A 7,630-nucleotide genomic window follows, 5' to 3' on the forward strand; every position below is an offset into this window, starting at 1 on the left:
GTTTCCACATGCATGTTAGCAATAAGAAGGGATCAGAAAAGGTTTGGGATGCTTACTGAATGGGGAAAGTAACCAAGGGACAAATGATACTAAGCTTGGGAGAGATAGATCTGCTGGAGAGTAGGGATAAGATGCAGAGTAACCAAGACACATTGGAGAATTGGGCCAAAACCCAGCCCCACCCACAGAAGGCAGAAAGGTGGGGCCAGAAGTATAAAAGCAGGGGCTCAGAGATAAGTTGGAGCCCAGTGGCAGAGCGAGTCAGACACTCTTCCCAAGCTCCCAAGGAGAAAGACCCGACTGCCCTGCACTAGGACTGGCCTGGGCCACCAGGGCCACTGCCGGGCCCAGAAAACTAGTTTGGGCTGCTGCAGGCCCACAAGACTGGCCTGGATGGCCAGGGCCTCTGCCAGGCCCAGGAGATTGGGCTGTGCCACCTGGACCACAGCTTAACCAGGACCCAGAGCCTACTCTTGACCAGGACCCAGTGTCATTATTCCCAGCAGAGCCCAAGAAGCAGAGGCTGAGCCAGGTATATCAACGGGGGAACCAGGAAATAGCTGATCAAGTGTTGGCTGAGGAGATGGGGGTCAACTGGGCAGCACATTGCATCCAGGATCCCTGCTGACCTAGTGACCTGGTCAGCATGTTGCAGGCAGGATCCCCATTGACCCAGTGGCAGCCAGTGCTGCCACTGTTGGGGGCCCTGGGCTGGTATGCAGTGGAGAGGGCGGGCCTGAGTCCACCCTGCCACCTCTCACCTTGAGTGGCAGGTTTCCCCTGTTGGGATAAACCCCCTGTGCTTGTTGGCTCTCCGCCAAAGCAAGGACACATGACCTACATTCAGCCTGCAGACAGTCCTGAGATTCAGACTGTTTAAACTGTTTGTATTTGTTGCCTGCCCTGACTAAGTGCTCAGCCCACAGCTAGGCTTGAGGTCTTACCTTTTGTTGTAGTCCTGCCATGACCAAGGGCTTGATTTTATAAATTGTTGCCCAGCCTGCAGCCAGGAGTGGGCTCTTAACTGCTTGTTACCCTGCCCTGAGCATGGGCGGGGCCTCTGAACTATCGCTCGGCCTGAAGAAGGCCCTACCTTTACTTTGTTGTTTGCCCTGCCCTGAGCAATGGCTGGGCTTGTGGACTAAAACTCGGCCAGCACCTTGGCCTGAGTCCCAGGACATTTGATAGCCTCACCCTGAGCTGGAGGCCTGGACGCTAGAATTACTGTTTAGCCAGACTATAGGCCGGAGTTCCTAGACTGTGGTGGGGCTTTATGGGCCTTGTAACTGGTTATTATACAGTGTATTGAGGCAGCTTGACCTCCCTTATACATGGTGGAGAATGTGGGCAATGCCCACCCTCTGACGTTAAGGGCTTGCTGAAATCCAGGAACAAGCAGTTGGTCAAGTTCCTAGTGGAAAACCAACTACAGCAGCAAACAGCAATAGCTGGCTACCAACAGCAGCAGCTCCAGCAACAGCTGACAACCCAACATTTGAAGCAACAGTAGCAGCTGGCAGCCCTAGTTCCCCAGCAGGACAACCCACCAGAGGAGGATGACAGGGAACGTCTGGCTGCACTGCCTCCAATCTGGTTTTCTAAAATGATCCAGAAGCCTTTCTTTTGTGAGAGTTGCCACTGTTGCTGGGTGGGCCAATGGGCAGTGGGCCACCATTCTGCCACCATACTTGGCTGGCCTTGCCCAAATTGCCTATAGAGGCCGCCCCTTTGAGGCTGCCCAAGCCTATGCACAGGTGAAGGAGGCCATTTTTCATGCACTAGACTGAACCCCAGATTCCTTCTGACATCACATGAATGGAGCGAATTATTTTATTCTGGTCGTATTATTTTCTGTTTTAAAATATTGTTGGCATCAAGTAAAATTGTAAGTGTATGAGACTCATTCTCCAAGTTAATTGTGGGATATTTCTCCCTCAGCGGTCATATCTTCATCCCACTATGAATCCACGCTCAAGATTATGGGTTTAGGTGAGATGGTTACTGATTATGTGCTTGCAGCCTTATTGCTAAGTATGTTCACAATAGATCACATATCTTTTCCTTCCATATTCTCTCACTTGTTAGCTCCCTGAGAAGATGTGTATATATTTTAAGATGTCCAACAATGTCTTGAGCTTTTTCACTGACCGTAGTCTATTTCCTCTCTTTGGACTTCAAAGAAATTCCTGATAACAAACTATTAGATTTTCTGTAGCAGCTCAGTCCGTTTCTGGTCCCTAACAATATATATGCTCTTCAGAGAGTTAAAATACAGTAAAACTACAGTTGTCCGGCATCTAGTGGTCTGGCACTCCTGCTAGTCCAGCACCACCTGGAAACCAGAAGTGCTCCAGGCAGCCGGACAATTGGAGATGCTCTGCCCTGGGCTTCCCCGAGTCAGCTGTTGGTCAGTTTCAGCAGCGGCTGACTTGGGGACGCCTGGGGCGGGGCAGAGCAGCTGGGGTGCTTCCAGGTTGGTCCCATAGTGCCGCCCCTCAGCGCTGCAGGACCAACCCGGCAGCACTCCAGATGCTCTGCCCTGGGCATCCCCAAGTCAGCCGCTGCTGAAACTGACCAGCAGCTGACTCGAGGGAGCCCAGGGCAGAGCAGCTGGGGTGCTACCAGGTTGGTCCTGCAGCACCGCTCCCTCATCCCCCACACTCCACCCCACCCCAGACTCCTCATAGCCCCCCCTTCTGATAATCCGGCACCCCCTGGGTCCTAAAGGTTCTGGATTATCGGAAGTTTACTGTAGAAAGGGACAAATGTTCATAAAATGTCCCAGTGGCTGCCAATGAGTGTAACATTCTGTACAAGTATAATGGGAATTCTTTTTAAAAATGTAGCTCTTGCTTACCATGAAGGAGAAAAGGAAGATGAAACAAGATTCAGTTCTGCACTGTGCTCATCCACTTCATTGATCACAAAGTAAATAAATGAATGAATCTTATTTTTCTCATACAAGATGTAGAAGTTTCCTAAGTAACAGATATTTAAGCTCAATATTTCATAAACATTAGGGCTGTGTCTAGATTGCACCCCTTTCCATAAAAGGGATGCAAATTAGATACAGTGCAATTGCAAATGAAGCGGGGTTTTAAATCTTCCCCGCTTCATTTGCATAAACATGGCTGCCGCTTTTTTCCGGCTCGGGGCTTTGCCAGCAAAAAGCGCCAGTCTAGACGGGGATCTATTGGAAAATAAAGCCTTTTCCGAAAGATCCCTTATTCCTCTTAAAATCAGGAATAAGGGATCTTTCGGAAAAGGCTTTATTTTCCAATAGATCCCCGTCTAGACTGGCGCTTTTTGCCGGCAAAGCCCCAAGCCGGAAAAAAGCAGCAGCCATGTTTATACAAATGAAGCGGGGAAGATTTAAATCCCCGCTTCATTTGCAATTGCGCTGTGTCTAATTTGCATCCCTTTTACGGAAAAGGGGTGCAATCTAGACACAGCCTAGAAGTGGGCCCAAACTAAAATCCTGCAACTTTGTCATGTTTGGATTCGATATAAAATTTGCAGTTCAAATCAGCATCTGTATGAATATATTAACCATGTGGCCTTTAGCTTAGCCATACATTTTGCAATAAAAAATTTGCTCAGAAGATGGTGCTATGTGATAAGATTTTTTATGAAACCACATCTTACCATGAAATCATTACATTATAATAAGTTATTTTAAAGTGTGAATAAAATGGACAAACTAATCTCCCCATTTTATAATAGTTCATCTACTCCCTTCTTGTGAAAGTTGTCTCCTCAATTTCTCTATATTTGGCTCAGGTATGTTGTTGAATTTTTAAAAACAACTTTGGACACAATGCCTTGCTCTGCTGAAATTTATACTAGCTTCTTAATTTTCCCATGATTGTCTTAATGTAATATTAAGCATGGATGATTTTATACACATTTGGAGAGGTGGGGTGTAGCTTATTAATAGTTAATTTCAAAATATATTATTTTGTAACCACTATTCTGCAACATCTCTTAATCCTTGTGGAATGAGGTTTACAGGGACTTTGGAATAGTGTGTCCATTATTTTGAAAGATTTTTCAAAACAATGGGCGAGCTGTCAAGATGCCGAATAGCTATTTCGGAATACTTCCGGTATCCCAAAATAGCACTGCAGTGTAGACGTACCGTTCACTGTACATTCAGCAAGCTCAAAGTAGTGTTTGAGTTTTTCCTTTCACTAGACTATACAAATTACTAAAATTGTGAATTGGAAAGATAAGAAAAAACCCCACTTCCAAAACAGGGGAAAATATTGGCTAATCACAAAAAAATTAATCAAAATGAACAAGGTGACAACTACATAATGCATAACAATCCTGAATACCAAATATTCAAACTGTTGGTTGATAGTTGAACAAATTGAATTTATTCATTTAAATCAAATACTTAAAACATTTTTAATGATTCATTCAACATATTATATACAGACAAGCATAGACAGGAAAGGAGTTTTCAGCAGTGAATGTAGTCTATATTATGGAAATTTATTTCAATCCTCCATTAGTTTCCAGTAACACAAAGCCCCATTCATGGACTATTTATTCTGGTTATTCTTCTTGTTATCTGAATTTCTCCTATTCTACCATATAAATTTGTTTGCCTTCTATTTCCATTCCTTCCAGATCCCACAACACCTTTTATACAGAAAACACATTCACCATGTATGTTTCACTGTTTAGGCTATCCAGAGAGACTCAGGGTATGTCTACGCTACCCTCCTAGTTCGAACTAGGAGGGTAATGTATGCATACCGCACTTGCTAATGAAGCCCGGGATTTGAATTTCCCGGGCTTCATTAGCATAAGCGGGGAGCCGCCATTTTTAAATCCCCGCTGCTTCGAACCCCGTGTAGCGCGGCTACACGGGGCTCGAACTAGGTAGTTCGGACTAGGGTGCCTATTCCGAACTACCGGTACACATCGTTTCACGAGGAGTAACGGTAGTTCGGAATAGGACCCTAGTCCGAACTACCTAGTTCGAGCCCCGTGTAGCCGCGCTACACGGGGTTCGAAGCAGCGGGGATTTAAAAATGGCGGCTCCCCGCTTATGCTAATGAAGCCCGGGAAATTCAAATCCCGGGCTTCATTAGCAAGTGCGGTATGCATACATTACCCCGCTAGTTCGAACTAGCGGGGTAGTGTAGACATACCCTCATATCCACTCATCACTCTAAAATATAACTGACAACTTTGATTCTCAGCTCTTCTCTCTAATGACCACCATGCCTGGAGGAAACCTAACCACGCCTCTGAAGGTGGTTCTGGGCAACTTGGCTAGTTCTGAAAATGAGGCAAAAAGTACGTTGTCATTCCTTGACCAGAGGTCCTTCTTACTTTCGTTTGTTCTGCTTTTTAAAATTTGACCTTTAGAAGCGCAAAATATGACAATAAGTTTTGAAATGTAACAACAAATTAGCAAAGACACCTCCTACAGCGGAGGTGGGGAACCTATTTTGCATTGGGGGCCAGTGACCCACAGAAAAATCAGTCGGGGGCCGCACACAAGTGAAAAGAAAAAAAAAGTGATTGTGAAAGACCCTCCCCACATTCTCCTCCCACATCAGCCTAGTGGTTTTTGTGTGCTCCAGCCCCATGGTGAGGCAGTGGGGGAGGGGGGGGAAGTGCCAGCATGGACTCCCCAATGCTGGGGCTGGCCCTGAGCCTCAGGGGTCACATACAGGCAAGCTGGGGGCCACATCTAGTCCCTGGGCCTGAGGTTCCCCACCCTTTCCTTACAGAATAGCTGTGCATGGGCTTCCTGAATATGGAAAATGCTATTTCAAAAGCAGCTGTGCTTATTTCAAAATAATTGGCCTCCAGGGATTCTAACAGCTGCCCTGGTGGCCACTCTATCCACACTCCTCAAAACTCTATAATTTCCCTTCCCCTATATGCTTTAAAGCTGCAGGCAGAAGGGAAAGGGCTTGTGGCATGACACAGGCCCTGGTCTCACAGTGCCACACAGCAGGACTCAGCACAGCCTTTCCTGCTGCCATGGCAGACCCCAGTGACAAGGGCACCAATTTAATGCTTGAGGTCCACCTAAAGCCCATCTCCTGGCTCCAGAGACAGTTTTTAAATGCAACAGAGTTTGAGCTGCTTTTAGCTTTGCCGTTAGGGAAGGGGGGTTGTTATAAAAAGAGAGAGACAGGTGATAAGAATAACAAAAGGCTGGGCATTCAAACAATTGAAGGATTGTTAGATCATCATGAAAACATTGCCGGGTACTCCACTTAAAAGATGGGGGTGGGGGGGGGGGGGAGTAGGAAGCTGTTGTGCTCCTGGAATCTGCATTTGGATCACTGCTGTGAAACTTACAAACATTCTTGGAAAGGGGGTGAACTGGGACTAATCCAAAGTTGACTGCAAAGAGTTACAAAGGGATCTCACAAAACTGGGTGACTGGGCAACACAAAGGCAGATGGACATGTGTGGAAGAAAACAAGCCTTCACTCTGTGTTTGTAAGCAACAAGTAGCCAGAGGCAGTTTTATTAGAGCTGCAGCAAGGGAAAAACTGACTTGGGCGGGGGGCTCTCCCCCATCTGAATCAGTTTTTCCCTTGTTGCAACTCATAATAAATCTGCCTCTGGCTACTTGTTGCTTACAAACTCAGAGTGAAGGCTTGTTTTCTTCCACACATGAAAGGTTGGTGCAGCCTTGGCTGGGGGAGGCAGGCCCCTATCCCCATCTACAGCCCTGCCCACTCTGCTGAGGCTCCACCCCAACCACGTTGAGGGAAGGAGGTAGGGCAGTGCTCTGAGCACATGCGCCCCCAACACCACCACAGAGAGGGGAAGAATGTGTACATCCTAGCCTTCCCGGAGCACTGAGGAAGGAGGAGGCTTCGTGACCTGAGTCTTCCTGATCTACAGAGCACTGTGAGTGTATGCACCCCGAGCCAGCCTGAGCCTCCCTGGTCCCCAGAGCACTGGGAAGTGATGAGGCCTACGGCCATCCTGCTTCAAATGTATTTAACATTTTGTTTTGCTGTTAGTTTTTGTCTTTTGCTAGTTGCTCTTCAAAATCTTGTTAGCTCCGCCCACATATATTTGTACACTTGATTTGCCAGAATTTGTGCATCTTTCTATTTTTATCAGTATGTTTTGATATCTAGTTTTAAAAGGTGCTATTTTACCTCTAGCCACTTCCTCTCCTTCGTTTAGCATTTTTCTGTGCTTTGAACTATTTTTTTAAAATGTGGGGTATATGTTTAATTTTAGCCTTTTAATATGAGTTTTTTACAGTTTCCCTGCAGCTTGCAGGTATTTCACATTTGTGACTACTCCTTTGAATTTCTGTGTAACTAGTCTCCTCATTTTGGGTGGCTTTCCTTCTTGAAGTTGAATGCTCCTGGGGTGGGTTTCTTTGGTATTCTCCCACCCACAGGATGAAAGTTTAATTGCATTATGATTGCTATTAGCGAGCAGTTCAGCCACGTTCATGGGACCAGATCCCATGCTCCACTTAAAACTTACTCAAGAATTGCCTCTCCCCTTGTGGGTTACAGGGATAGCTGCTCCAAGAAGCGGCCATTAATGGTGCCTAGAAAGTTAATGTCCAGATCCTATTATGAAGTGATGGGTACCCATACAGGGGACAGCTGAAATCTCCCATTAT

This window comes from Pelodiscus sinensis, chromosome 13 (assembly GCF_052426305.1).
Source record: "Pelodiscus sinensis isolate ZL-2025 chromosome 13, ASM5242630v1, whole genome shotgun sequence".
Taxonomy (NCBI): Eukaryota; Metazoa; Chordata; order Testudines; family Trionychidae; genus Pelodiscus; species Pelodiscus sinensis.